The sequence below is a fragment of the Pongo pygmaeus genome, chromosome 2, assembly GCF_028885625.2.
Source record: "Pongo pygmaeus isolate AG05252 chromosome 2, NHGRI_mPonPyg2-v2.0_pri, whole genome shotgun sequence".
Taxonomy (NCBI): Eukaryota; Metazoa; Chordata; class Mammalia; order Primates; family Hominidae; genus Pongo; species Pongo pygmaeus.
In genome coordinates, this window is record NC_085930.1 from 164662923 (window position 1) to 164678006 (window position 15084).

Genomic DNA, 15084 nt, shown 5'->3' on the forward strand with positions numbered 1-15084 from the left:
AAACCAGCTCAGTACAAGCCAGTTGCAACTTCCCAGTACCACAGCAGTTTTAGGAGCACCAAAACTCTAGCTTCTGGAATAACTTAAGACATTTTCAGCAACTGTCCAAGGCAATTCTGATCTCCAGTTTGAAAAACATTACAAAATACTACCCAGTCCATTCTAGCAGTAAATCTATCAATACTACCTCAAGAAAAATAATCGGGCAACATTTAGATAAAACCAACATCTAAATCTTAGGATGTCAGAAAGCACACATTAAAATCATGAGGGATCCTCTTAGACCCACCACAAGATGGCAACAATCCAGAAGTGTTAAGTGAGCAAGTCGATGTGGAAAAATCTCTACAGCACAGAACCTAAACACCACTCACAAAAACACAGCCCACATCGTTTATAAACAAAGTCATGAATGTTTTCTGGAACCAGACCTGAATTTACAACCTCCTAAACTCCATGTAGGGAATGCAGTTTCTTTACTCGCCAGCTTATCAGAAACTCTCTACCTGTCTGTACTTTACATAAATGGTGAATTTGAAAATAAAAGTAACCCAGTGTTTGTCACAAATTTCCCGCCTATTACCACTGCATTCCTGAGTGGTAATACGATGTAACAGAACATGGAGGTAGACAGACGTGGATTCAAATTCCAAGTCTGTTCCATGTTCGTCTGTCCCATGTTCCATCTTAGGCAAGAAACTAACCTCTCTGAATCTCATCAGTAACATAGGATAAGAATTCCTGCCTCTCTTGATTATTGTGCATTATAAAAAGACATAAAATAAGTGCCATCACGTTAGGAATACATTAATGTTCACTTCCTCCTTTTCTTCCAGAACCCTTTAAGATATTTACAGAACAATAACCAGAAAAACTATCCCCCCTTATGGTAAATCCCAATCACGCCAAAATTCCTCAGACCAAAATAGATACCACTGAAAAACGGCTTTTTTGCATTTAGACGTAGTATGTGTACCGTGTGTGTTCTCATGATACACACATGCTTATAAAAAGATATTTTAAGAAGGTAACCACTGTTGGCCGGGCACGGTGACTCAGGCCTATAATCCCAGCACTTTGGGAGGCTAAGGCAGGCAGATCACCTGAGGTCAGGAGTTCGAGACCAGCCTGTCCAACATGGCAAAACCCCATCTCTACTAAAAATACAAAAATTAGCCGGGCATGGTGGCGGGCGCCTGTAATCCCAGTTACTCAAGAGGCTGAGGCAGGAGAATCCTTTGAACCCAGGAGGTAGAGGTTGCAGTGAGCCAAGATTGTCCTACTGCACTCTAGCCTGGGTGACAGAGAGAGACTCTGTCTCAAAAAAAAAAAAAAAAAAAGAAGGTAACCACTGTTAATTCTACTCAACAATATTAGGTTAAATCATATGACATTGCTGATGTTTGACCACCTTATATTTACAACTATAGCAGTTTCATATAGTTGGAAATGACAAATCTAGGGCAAGGATTCGAGGCCAGGAGCAGTGGTTCACAACTGTAATCCCAGCACCTTGGGAGGCCGAGGAGGGAGGATCACTTGAGCCCAGGAGTTCAAAACTAGCCTGAGCAACATAGTGAGACCTCATCTCTAAAATTAAAAATCGTATTTAAAAAATAAAGCAAGGATTCTATATCTGTCTGCCCTCCCTAGATTTCCTGAAAACAACAAGATCATTAGAAATCAGTAACTCTGCGTTGTCATCCCCGTTCTGCCATTTATTAGCTGTGTGACTTTTAAGAAAATCATTTAGCAATTTTGGGCCCTGGTTTCCAGATTTATACGATACATATAGTAGATTTATCTTCTTCTGCTCTGTAATTTAATGACTATAATAAGGCATAGGCACTTAGGTTAGTGCCACCAAAATACATAGCTGGTAAGAACATTTTAAACTTAGCTATCCATGTTCTCTTGGTTGTCCCTTCTGCATCCATCATGCCCTCTTCCACTACGAAGCACAGAAGACAGAGACCTTGATGATAATAAAATAAAGCTGTGTAAACTTCTTCACAGGCTTCTTAAAATGCACTTCTAATTTGGCACACCCTACCACAGCAGTACTGGATTTCTCCTTAAACAAAAATGGTCACGGGTGTCAAAGAGATGTGAGTGAGTGTCCACTGAACTGTGTCTAAATGATTTTCCTTGTGACCAAAGCCAGCCTGGAATAAGCCCCTGCTAGTGAGAAGAGAGACATGCTTCCCAGGCCGAGGAGGCATTGTTCAAAGTAATGAGTTCTGCACCACTTGGTCCACAATTCACAGCTGAGTCTGATTTTCCTAGACAAAGAGCAATAACCAAATGGAGGATGCTCTTCAGCAAGCTTCCCTGGGTTTATCATTGTTTTTAGACTCATGAGGTGGTGAAGGAAAGACGAGAGTTTCCCTAACCGTCTATGTCCTAGGAATGACAAGAGGAAATGTTTGTCAACCCTGGTCAAGATTATGCCAGGATTTTGTCATGGCTGTAATGGATTTCAAGAGTTTAAATTCACTAAAAATGCCTAGAAATTATTCCATCTCAAAAGTTAAAATCTTTAAATACTCTATTGTATTCCTTTTATCCTTTTATCGTAATTTTATATCCTCTCTCTTTTTTTTTTTCTTCTCAGGGAAAAAATAGTTATGATCCTTCAGGCATGCAGACCAACATTCTTAGAAGGAAGCTGCAGAAGGTTCATTATGTCATGAAACACAGAGCCAGAACAAAGGATTACTGAATCACTCACCTTATCTTCATCTAAGAAACCTGAGAATTACAGGGTTTCTGCTTCTTCTAAACTCAGTGCTGCACTTGCCAAGACTACAAGTTTTAGAGTAGAGTTTGTACTTCAAAAATGTAAGCAAATAGGTGCACATAATGCTTCCTATCCTAGATATAGAGCCTTATCTAAATTACTCAGTTTCAGCATTTGTTTCTGAATCTGCAAGTCTGTGATTAGCACCAAATCAATCGTTCTCCTTAAGAGTGCCAAAGGTAGTATCTTCACCCTGAACGTCTGAAGTGGTATTAGAATTATTTCAGGACTCACAGCTCTTAGTTCATTCAGAACAGAAATCTGGATTTATTCATCTTGCCTTATATATAATACGTTCTCAATAAACATTTGTTGACTAAGTGAATAAATTAAGTAAAAAACATTTCATTAAGAATTTTCACAGTATTTTACATTATGGCACCCTAACAAGAAGCACTTTTATCATATTCTATGTTTATAATACTAGCCCTATATCTGGAAGACTGATTTTTAAAATAAATTTAATTGAAGTTGATGATGTGGGAAAATATATCAAACGGAAGCAATAACTTTAAACAGATGTTATTGCAAATCTGGTGCCACTATAAATCCTCGCTCTGCCCATCAACCTTTCCTCTCTTTGTCTCCTTCCCATTGCCTCTCCCCAGCCTCCCTCAGGTACTCCCAGTCTCATTATCCCATGATCTGTTAAAACTGCAGTTTACCTCCTGGAACCAGCAGAAACACATGTCACTGAGAATTAGGGAATTGGAGCCAGTTACAAGCCACCAAATAGGGTCACAAAGTATCTGAACCTGAAAATTAAGAGTTTTTCTATTTTGCTAAACATGAGAAAAGGGGAAAAACTCAGTTGGACTTATTTTTAAACATTTGAGCTAGATGGATTGCACAATGTTAAGAATTTATGACAAATGAGATGGGAGAGAACTTTAACAGCATGTTACTCGCTAATCATTTGAAAAGTGGTATGTTTGATTTCATTTGCTGATGGTGGGAAGATATTATCTTAAAACATCTACCACAAATAAACACTTGCTATTCTTGAAAACAAATTGCTTGAAACTGGTATGTAGCAAGACAGTACTCACGTATTACTGCATCCAAGGTATTTTATGCCAAACTTTATCCCAAGAAGAATAACTCCATTTTAAGTTTGTATTAGCAGTTATGTTAATTCTAACCAACGTTTAATAGCAACTAGGTACCAATCATGCTGCCAAATATTGATGCAGTTTAAGAAAAATAAGCAAGAAGCTACTGCTCCTTCTACATACCCCTTAAGATGTGTACTTTTGCCAAATGCTAGGCTGTATGTAAACAAATGGATTTTAAAAGAGGGGATAGGGCTGTCAAGATTCACAATTTTATGAAAATGAAAATGATTCTCGTCTGCCGGGCGCGGTGGCTCATGCCTGTGATCCCAACACTTTGGGAGGCAGAAGTGGGTGGATCACCTGAGGTCAGGAGTTCCAGACCATCCTGGCCAATATGGTGAAACCCCGTCTCTACTAAAAATACAAAAAATAGCTGGGCGTGGTGGCGGGAGCCTGTAATCCCAGATACTCGGGAGGCTGAGGCAGGAGAACAGCTTGAACCCAAGAGGCGGAGGTTGCAGTGAGCCGAGATCGCACCACTGTACTCCAGCCTGGGCGACAGAGGCAGACTCCGTCTCAAAAAAGAAAAAGAAAATGACTCTCAACAGACAGCTTAAGAAAACTGGCTTCTGTTAAGCCTTCTTCAAGCATTCTCTGCAGAAGATTTTAACCCCAAAGGTGACCAAAACGCTGAGGCAACTGAAAAAAACCACCGCCTCTTCTGGGAAAGCCTTTGTTTCTTTTCATTGGCATTATACTCTGGTCCCTTTTGCAGAGCATCTCCTTGTCATAAACATGCCAATAAACAGGACATGGGTGCTGCTGGGTTGTACAAGCTCTGCTCTTCACCTGGGTTAGGAGGCACAGATTTGTCCTCGTAACGCTCAAGAACAATTACTTCACTGAATTTTCTAACTCCTTACCAGGAAGTAAATGTTTTATTCGTCTCCGCTTTTCGGGACAGAGGGGGATTTCAATTGCTGCCCTAATAACTAATCTCTCACCATTTTCTTCTGTCCGTGATCAAAACGGTAACAAGTGAAGGGAAAAGTTGGTTTTTTTTTTTTTTAATTTAGTTGGTTATTGCTTTAATGCTGAACTCTCAACGTCAAAATGTGATCACAAATTGATTCGCATAAGGAAACAAATAGAAAAAGCCTCAGGAAGGAGGGAGAGGGCGTCGCAGACGCTCAACAGGGAACTGGGCTTAGGGGCGCGCGGGGTGGCGTCTCGGACCCGCAGCTCAGTCGCCAAGGAAACGCCGCGCAGGCGCAGAGCGTGCCGCCGCGGGGCCGGGGTTTGCCTCCACCACCCCGCGCCGCTCGGGCGCTCTTGGTTTTCCCAGGAAAGGGCAATGGAGTATATCCTCCTCGCGCTGAGCACACCTAGTCTTCTCTAACAGGGTCCTGAGCAGGGTCACCGGGCGCAGGAAAAGCTGTGAGACTCCCCAAGTGTAACGGACGCTGCACTCCCCTTGCTGGGAAACGCGGACCTGCTCTCCTGGCGGCGTCTGGCGGTCAGAGGGTCCCGGGACCCCGCGTGAGGGTGAAGCATCCTGCAGGGATGCTGGACCTTCCACCGGGCGAAACGCCACCCACCACCACCGCAAGGGACCCGAGAGTTACATTATTTCGCGGACACACACACCCACCCTCATCCTTCTGAATTATGGGACCCCGAAGAGCAGCCGTGGCCAGTTCCCCGCACGGGGGCTTAGGGGATCCCCACGCACAGCACTCACACAGTCCTAAAGAGGCGTGTCCCGGCTGTGGCTGCCGAGAGAGGAACTCGGGCCACCTGCTCACTCGCTCATCGGACTGGCGTACCAGTTCTCTTTTTCCTGCACACCCCCTTCTCTCCCGGGCCCTCTCCTTCCCCCGAAAGCACTGACCTCCTCAGCTTTGAGTGTTCAGTAGCTGAAGGACTCCTTGGAGTCCGTGGCACAGGGAGCCACCTCCGAAGTGCTGGGGTGATGAGTTATTGGCCCCTGTGACTCCAACTCTAAACCCCTGCCGAGGGCCAGAAAAGGCCCCCTAGAAGAGCACTTCTCCCCACTAGCCAGCAGAAGCCCCAGACGAGCTGGGAAGAGCAGGGCGCCGCCGCCACAACCTGCTTTCTCATTCAAATCCTCACGCTCACACAGGAGCCCCCCTCCCTCTCGGCCCCGCAGCTTCCGAGGAAATCAGGAACTGGAGTTAGGGAAAGCGGACTGGAGCGCCCGCTGCCTCCTCTGGCCCGGGCGGGATGGGTGTACGGAACCCCAGGGCTGCACCTGGAACCCCAAGGGTGCACCTGGAACCCTTGGCTTACACTCTCCTGCGGGGCTCCCCGCTTGGCAAGGGCCAGAAGCACTGGGAATGAAGTCCTTTTTCTCCCCCGCAAGTTTCAAAAGTTTCCAAACCCAGGGTAACCCCTTGATGGTCAGTTTGGGGCTGTAGCCGGAGGGCCTCGGTGGTGGGGGGTAAAGGAGTTGGAGAAACAAAGTTGGAGGTGAAGGGCGCAGGGAATGGGAACTGCGTGCAACTTGCACCAAAGTAAAAAGTGTTCTCAAACGCCCGTCTTACCTCCTTAAAAAAAAAAAAAAACAATTCTAAGAACATAGCATCTGTCGATGCTGCAAATTAAAGAGATCTACTCTGAGTGAAGTGCAACTAAAATTGAGAGAGTGTAGATGGTAACACTTTGCTTTTATTTACCCCCAGTCTCTTCATTTGGGAATGCTACTCCTTGGCATTAGCAGGCCACTTATTCACTTAGATCCCTTTAGTGGCTGGTTGACTCAAGCGGGCAACCTGCCGGGAGTAAGAAGGCGGCGGTGGCAGAGGAAAGCTTGCACGGAGCAGGCACTCAAGTGTAGATGAAACGATGAAATCTACTGAACGCACAGACAGGATGAGTGACCAGCTTGGGGCGGATGCTGGAACCCGCCGCTGGCCTAGACGGCCGCGGTGTGATCCGGCTTCTGGATTCCAGGATTTACATTTATCAGCCTTCATTCAACCTGCCCTATTGTTAGTTCAAAGCCTGGCTGGGAAGGAGTGGGGACGCAGCTCTTCACTCACCTTTCAGTTTAAAATAATCCTCCAATAAGAATGTCCTAGGAAAGCTGGCAGCATGGGGTTGGCAGGGATTTTCTGGGCTTAGTGACAACATAAACTAAAGTCATTTTCTTTTTTCATGCGTGAATTTGCCCAGGAAGTTACAAACGAGTAAGTTACAAATGAGTGCCTGAGATTGGAGCTCGGGGCCTTGGCTGCCTGTCCGCTTTGACAGACAGTTAGTGTGGAGGGTGGTAGCACTGTGACCTCTCAGCGCAAGATCTAGGGTTTCACCTTTTCATCCCACTTAGCCGATACCATAGAAACAACCCATTTGTATTATTCAATTCAACAGAGGCAATTACAATGTCACAGCAAAGCACCATGGGCAAGAAGAAACTTTATCCTGAAAACAATCCTAGACTCTCAGAAAAAAGAAGAAAGCCACCAGAATACCCACTTGAATTTCTTCCTGCCAATAGTACCAGGAAGAAATCAATTTGGAAAAAAATGTAGGTAAGGTCCTTTGCCTCTATAGAAAGAAATCTCCCCAAATTTACTTGTTTTTGTTTTTGTTTTTGTTGCATGCCCATACACAAGCCTCAATTTATAAGAAATTAAGTCATTAACCCTCTGCCTCCAAACTGCTTTGTATTTTGTAAACAAGCTTGTTGGAGATTTGTTTTGCTGGTAACCTCCATGGTGAATAGAAAAGCCAAAAAAAAAAAAAAAAAAAAAAAAACACCAAGATAATCCCTCAACAGCAGCAGTTCACCCCCTAACCTCTGGTGTTTGTCTTTCTTGAGTCTGAAAAAATGCAGATGCACATGTTGAAATAAACTCAGACACAAAGTTCATAATAAGAGCACTTGTTTGCTATGCATTCTTTATTTTGATAGTTTTAATCAACTCCCATAATTTTGTAAACTTTTAAATTTTTAAATTGTGTGATATTTCAAACCTACCAAAAACAGGATATACACCATGTAATACTCCTGCTCCCTCACCCCTTCTTTTTTAAATAAAGCATTACAGATACAGCTAAACCCCAACTCCTGACTCGTTACCCCCACCCCTTCCCAAAGGTAATAATTCTGAAGTTGGTTGAATCATAATTATGCATGTTCTTAAATGTTTAGGACATTTATACATTCATAATCTTTTAATGTAGCTTTTCTCTCCAAGTCGTTTTAACATTATTTATCAGAGAAAAATCACTAAAACAATTAATTAATTAATTGGAGAAAATCACTAAAAACAAGAAAATGTGTTACATTGCTAAGTTTTTAGAAGCGGGACAGAACTATTTTTCCTGCTTGTGACAATCAGAGTATGGAATAATAACAAAGGGATTAGACAGTGGGTAATAAGCAGCCTCTCTAGGTTACACAAACTCTTCCATGGTTACCAAAGAATAAATAGAAAAACAAAACAAATAATACCCTCCTCTTTCACTGGTTAAAGGGGAACTGGAGAAAATGAGATCTGCATTAAAACTTCTTTGGGCAGGTAAGACAAACATCCTACATGGTAGTAAAGTACCTTTTCTAGAGGATCTCTTCGTCTTGCAAGCTATGATCTTTTAGTAAGAATTTACCACTTTTCCAAGTATAAAGAACTCCTGCTGGTAGCTCAATACAAGGTTGAAATCCGCCTGGCTGAAAAGTCTGGGGTTGAATTAGCCCTGCTTCTTCAAGCACAGGGACATCCATCTGTACAGTAGTTACAAAAATCTTTTGCTGTGATTGTTTGACTTAACGTCCTCCCAGCATTAAAAGTGCTAAGAAAGCATCAATTTTTCTTAAATGCCATTGAATGGTGAAAGGCATCCTTCCCAACCCCCACCCTCCTCATTTCCTGAGCAATGACTCTCATTAATTATACTGGCACACCACTGCCCAGCCTCCCTTCTAAATAGCTGCCAGATTTCTACATATCATCTCTGTCTTGATACAGAATGTGCACTGACACCAGGATCACAGAAAATCCTGTAAGAGGTGCCTGATACACAGTAAAATGATTGATGTGCCTTGTGGTGAGCCCGCTGTGCTGCGTATCATAGGGGGTTTCTTAGAAAACTGCACTGGGAATTTCTGTGTTGGTAAAAGATTTTTCTAGCTGTGCAAAAATTGTGCTTCCAGTTGCAAAAAGAGCCATTTATTTAAGGTATTCAAATTTAAACAGCAACCATCTTGAGTTATATCCATGAGCAAGAGAGGAAAAGAGATAAATGTTCCCTATTTTAATCAATGCACCAAGTTAAGAAAACCATTGACCAAAAAAGCTTATCAAGGAGGGGAGGCATTCCTCTTTCAACACATATTTATTTAGTACTTGCCATGTACCAGGCACTGCTCTAGGTGGTAAGCCTTAGCTGGAATATAGATGGCACTCCTGAAGTAGAGCGTAGTACCTGTCTTTACGGCCCTACTCTACAAATTGGTCACGGCTTTTAGGTACAAATAACAAAACCCCTTATCAAACCAGCTTGAGTAAAAAGCTGATGTACTGACTCCCACTTTAAGATAGGGGGAAGGATAAGGACTTCAGAAACGGTGGGAGTCTAGCAAGTCACAATCAGCATTTCTCTTGCTAAAGAAAAAATTATTCAGTGTTAAAGCATGGTAAGGAAGGCTTTATTCAGGACCATCGAAATCGGCACAGGGACTACTGCAAGGAGCTCATGCAGAATACAGCATAGGCAGCTGGGAATTTATAGACAAAGAGCAGATGAGGTTGCTGGATGAAAAATCACTAAGAGGAAACATCAGGGATATGAGGGACTCTAGCTAAACCGACATAACTGGATTCTTGCTGAACACAGGCCAGGGTGATCAGACATGACCTGGGTGATAGTGGAGGATGAAGGATCTGATCAGATATTGAGAATGATCAGATATGGAGAGTGGGGGTTCTTGCTAAACTGACTCAGCAGAATTCTTTTCTAAAACTGAGTTTTACAAGAAAATGCACATATGGGCCCAGGAGAAGGCTCAGAAGCATGACTGATGTTTGTTTGGCCAAGCAAGGAATTTTTGTCACTCTCACACTTTCACCTTTGCTCCTACTATTTCCCTGTCTCTGCTTTTCTCAGTATTTTGATCCTATTCTCTTCTATTGCATATGAGCTTTCTGTACAAGCTGGGGGTGGGGAGACAGTGACAGCTCCAGGTTTCAATCGTCTCAGCTAGAGAGGCCTTTCTGCTTTTACCATCTATAACTAAGATGGTAAGAAAGGATTTGAACTGACCTGACTTAGGTCATGTGTCCATCCATAGGTCAATTACTGTGGACAACAATAAGTAGAGTATATGTGTGGCCAGACCCTGATTATACACACACCCTTATGGCCAGGAAGGTGGGGTATTATAAGTAGCAGCCCATCAGAACAACTTGGAACCAGGGAGGATTTGTTCCCAAGATGAAAGGAGCTGGTCCTACCAAGTGAAGGCAGGAAGAGATTCTGGCAAATAAAAAGAATAGATGTGGACTGGGCACGGTGGCTCACACCTGTAATACCAGCACTCTGGGAGGCTGAGGCGGGTGGATCACGAGGTCAGGAGTTCGAGACCAGCCTGGCTAACATGGTAAAACCCCATCTCTACTAAAAATACAAAAATTAGCCAAGCATGGTGGCAGGCACCTGTAATCCCAGCTACTCGGGAGGCTGCGGCAGAGAATTGCTTGAACCCGGGAGGCAGAGGTTGCAGTAAGCCAAGATCGTGCCACTGCACTCCAGCCTGGGTGACAGAGCGAGACTCTGTCTCAAAAAAAAAAAAAAAAGAATAGATGTTCCCTAGGGTGCCCTCTCTTAAATCTGCTGCCAAAGAAAGAAACACCTTTATACTGATTCATATGTATATGACTTAATCTACAAAGTAGATCAGAAGAGAAATTTCCTAAATCCATCATGGGAGACTGAGGGGAGAGGAGTAGTAATGGCCAACTGTAAGTTCTACCAATCTTTCCCTCCCCAGCTGAAGAAGCATGTGTCTCCATGTGGGGCCAACTGACAGGAGCTGGAGATGGGGAGGAAGGAACATAACCAGGATAGCTGATCTCTAAAAGAGTTGTTTTGTTTTGTGTTTTTGATTTTTTTATCATGGAAGTGTTTATATATACACGAAAGTAGAACGGTATAATAAAACCCTATGTATTAGTCACTGTGTTTCAACAATTGTTAATATTTTGACAACTTTATCCAGGAATATGGAGATTCTCTGAAATATTTAAATTCATAAACTAACACATTTTTGCAGTACTATGATGCTGGTTACTGAAAGAAATGCATGCCTCTTATGGTAAATTATATAAGACCAGTGTATGCAAAGCCCTTAGCAAAATGCCTGCTACAAAATGAGCTCTCAAATATGTCAATTATTTTTACTGTTAATATTTGAAACCTATTTAAACTTTTATTTATTTATTTATTATTTTGTGTGTGAGACGGAGTTTTGCTCTTGTTGCCTAGGCTGGAGTGCAATTGCGCGATCTCCGCTCACTGCAAACTCCCCTTCGTGGGTTCAAGTGATTCTCCTGCCTCAGCCTCCCAAGTAGCTGGGATTACAGGCATGCACCACCATGCCCGGCTAATTTTGTATTTTTAGTAGAGACGGGGTTTCACCATGTTGGCCAGGTGAACTCCTGACCCCAGGTGATCTGCTCACCTTGGCCTCCCAAAGTCCTGGGATTACAGGCCTGAGCCACAAGTCTACAAATGGAAATGTTTTGGCATACAGAGGAAAATAATGTTGGTTTTTTTTGTTTTGTTTTTTTGTTTTTTTGTTTTTTTTGAGACAGAGTCTTGCTCTGTCGCCCAGGCTGGAGTGCAGTGGTGCGATCTCGGTTCACTGCAACCTCTGCCTCCCAGGCTCAAGCAATTGTCCTGCCTCAGCCTCCAGAGTAGCTGGGATTACAGGCACCCGCCACCGTGCCTGGCTAATTTTTGTGTTTTTTAGTAGAGACGGGGTTTCCCCATGTTGGTCAGGCTGGTCTCGAACTCCTGACCTCAGGTGATCCACCCACCTCGGCCTCCCAAAGTACTGGGATCATAGGCATGAGCTACCGTGTCCAGCCAAAAATAACGTTTTTTAAGACACGGGGCTATCACTATGTTGCCCAGGCTGGACTCTTAACTGCTGGGCTCAAGGAATCCTCCTGCCTCAACTTCCTGAGTAGCTGAAACTACAGGTGTTCTGCTGGAAAATAACTTTTTAAGGCTAAACTCTGATTCTTCATTTCTTACCAACAGACTATAACTTTTTTTAATGATTTATTTTTAAATGGCAGCTATTTACATTTTTTCTATAACAAGCCTATATAGCTGGGCGCGGTAGCTCACGCCTGTAATCCTAGCACTTTGGGAGGCCAAGGCGGGCGGATCACGAGGTCAGGAGATTGAGACCATCCTGGCTAACATGGTGAAACCCTGTCTCTACTAAAAATACAAAAAAAAAAAATTAGCCGGGTGTGGTGGCACATGCCTGTAATCCCAGCTACTCAGGAGGCTGAGGCAGGAGAATTGCTTGAACTCGGGAGGCGGAGGTTGTGGTGAGCCGAGATGGTGCCATTGCACTCCCGCCTGGGCAACAAGAGTGAAACTCCATCTCAAAAAAACAAAAAAAAAAGCCTATATAACTGTTTTCCCCTTTTATCTGGAAAGGTCAAAAATATAAGCAAATGCACATTTCACCACACAAATAAGGAGAAAACATGAGTTAAATTGTTAAACTGAGGAATGAGCCTGGACTACATATCAGAATTCTAAATAATAGGTCCCCACTTTACTGCCTTGGCAAAATACTTCATCCTGTGAATGCTGGGTGAAGGGAAAATAGCATAGCTGTGCCTAAGTTCATTTTATTCAACTAAGATTTTCTTAACTTCAGTTATACTTCTCGGGAGATTTTAGTTCTCAAAATAGGGTGAACACTTTCTAAAAGGCAGTAAGTGTGCTAATTAAAGTGAACTTTCCCCATTTTCTGTTTTTCTCCAACTTGTTTGATTGTTTATTTCTCCTGCGGTGGGAAGGGGAATGAAGTAGTTGGAGGAAACAGTAGTGTCAGAGAAGGAGAGAGCCCCTTTTCCTCCTTCCTAAGAGCTTCACAACTCAGCTCTGTGCATTTTGTTTCCAGAAAGACCTCCCGCAGAGCCAATATCTGCAACTTTCAAGATGGTCAAAGCTTGCTCACCAAGACAGACCTTTAATTGAAGTTTCTTTATTCAGCCTTAGAAGTAATACTGAAACTTTGAGGCTACATATTTCCCTCATGGAATATACTGGGTTCCCCCTCCAATACTATCGTTAAAAAATTCTGTAGAATTCAATAATATAATTAAAAGAATCTGAAGCACCATTTTTATAGACATTGAACAAAAGTTTAGAAAGACAAGCAAACTGAATTGCAGACAGAAAATGAGGAAAGACACTGGTGAAAGAGTTACAGTGCAAATTCTAAAGTTTTGAAAGGCGGGGGACATTGTGGGGGGAGGCAATTTACACCACAAGGAACACTCTTCTATTTCCCTACCATTTGGAATTCTAATGGGGTGTGCACTCTCTTACTAACACCTGTTTATTTTTAACCAAAAAACAAATGGTTGGATTTTTCTGTACAAACAGCAAAAGTTTTTCTGCACCTTAAAATTTGCATTTAGTTTTTGTTTCACTTATTTGCATAATTAAACTAGCTACATATTAAGAGGGCTTGCTTTGTCCAAAATAAATGTCTCCCTTTTTAAACTTGACAAGTTTACAAAATGTTCTCTCAGATCATTTCAGCAAATTAATCTTCATGTTGTAGGCTGATGGGATGCATGGAGGAAATTCTGACTTAAAAAAAAAAGGTCCTGGTCAAAATGACAAGGCAGCACTGTGATGGTCCATTCATCTATTCTTTCATTCATTTATTTAACAAATATTTACAGAGTTCCCTATATGAGCAAGAAACAGGGCTAAATCCTGCTGTGGAAGGAGCAGAAATGATCCAAAATTCAGTAAGTATGGTTTGAATTATAAAGTCTACTATACCTTGGACTAGAGAGAAGAGACATGTAAATAAATAATTATAATGTAACAAGGGCTAAAATAGATAACGTGTACAGTGTTGCAGAACAGAAGAGGGCGCTAATTACTCAATTTCATTGCTAGTTTCACAGAAATAAAGTGTTTTGATAACCAAAACAAAGCAGAAAATAGAAGTAATGATCCCAATGCCCGAATTTTTAAAAAACCTCGTTTCTGTCTGAATTACTCACTGTCTTCACTTGAGTTCTAGAAATCATCAGGCTGGCTGGGTGTGGTTGCTCAGGCCTGTAATCCCAGTACTTTGGGAACCCGAAGCAGGCGGATGAGGTCAGGAGTTTGAGACCAGCCCGACCAACATAGTGAAACCCTGTGTCTATTAAAAATTAAAAAATTAGCTGGGTGTGGTGGCGTGCACCTGTGGTTCCAGTTACTAGGAAGGCTGAGGCAAGAGAATGGCTTGAACCCAGGAGACGGAGGTTGCAGTGAGCCGAGATTGCACCACTGCACTCCAGCCTGGGTGACAGAGCAAGAGTCTGTCTAAAAAAGTAAAAAAAAAAAAAAAAGAAAGAAAAGAAATCATCAGCCTTCTTCCAAAGAGTGTGCTAGAAAATGAGATCTTCTGTACTGACTTTTAGTAACCGATAATGTCATATTTTTGCATTGCAAACCAGTGCATACATTCAAATATATTTATAACAAAAAATTAACAAAACAATACTTATCTTTGCTATGTTCAATGCACTCTGATACATTTTATCCTGTTATGTTCCTTTATCTTTTTCTTAATTGCTGGTGGCAACCTATTAAATTGATATCACATCTCACTAATAGGCAGAGCCTACAATTGAAAAACAGTGTTTGGGCCGGGTGCGATGGCTCACACCTGCAATCCCAGCACTTTGGGAGGCTGAGGCAGGGAGATCATGAGGACAGGGGTTCAAGACCAGCCTGGCCAATATGTTGAAACCCGGTCTTTACTAAAAATACAAAAAAAAATTAGCCAGGCGTGGTGGCGCACATCTGTAGTATCAGCTACTCAGGAGGCTGAGGCAGGAGAATTGCTTGAATCCAGAAGGCGGAGGTTGCAGTGAGCCGAGATTATGCCACTGCACTCCAGCCTGGGCAACAAAGTGAGACTCTGTCTCAAAAAAAAAAAAAGAAAAA

General features: G+C 42.6%; 1 protein-coding gene across 5 annotated transcripts in view; it reads right to left on the reverse strand.

Moving 5' to 3' along the window:
* The window catches only part of PLCH1 (phospholipase C eta 1), a 266633-nt gene extending 257734 nt beyond the window's left edge, over window positions 1–8899 (reverse strand). For 4 of the 5 annotated variants that reach the window (XM_063661316.1, XM_063661313.1, XM_063661317.1 and 1 more), the window contains exon 1: window positions 5747–5969. The gene's annotated coding sequence lies outside the window, so the exon portion shown is untranslated. Of the gene's footprint in view, window positions 1–5746; window positions 5970–8435 lie in introns of those variants that run through there. The other variant, XM_063661314.1, reaches the window with a different exon arrangement.
* Window positions 8900–15084: the final 6185 nt, after the last annotated feature.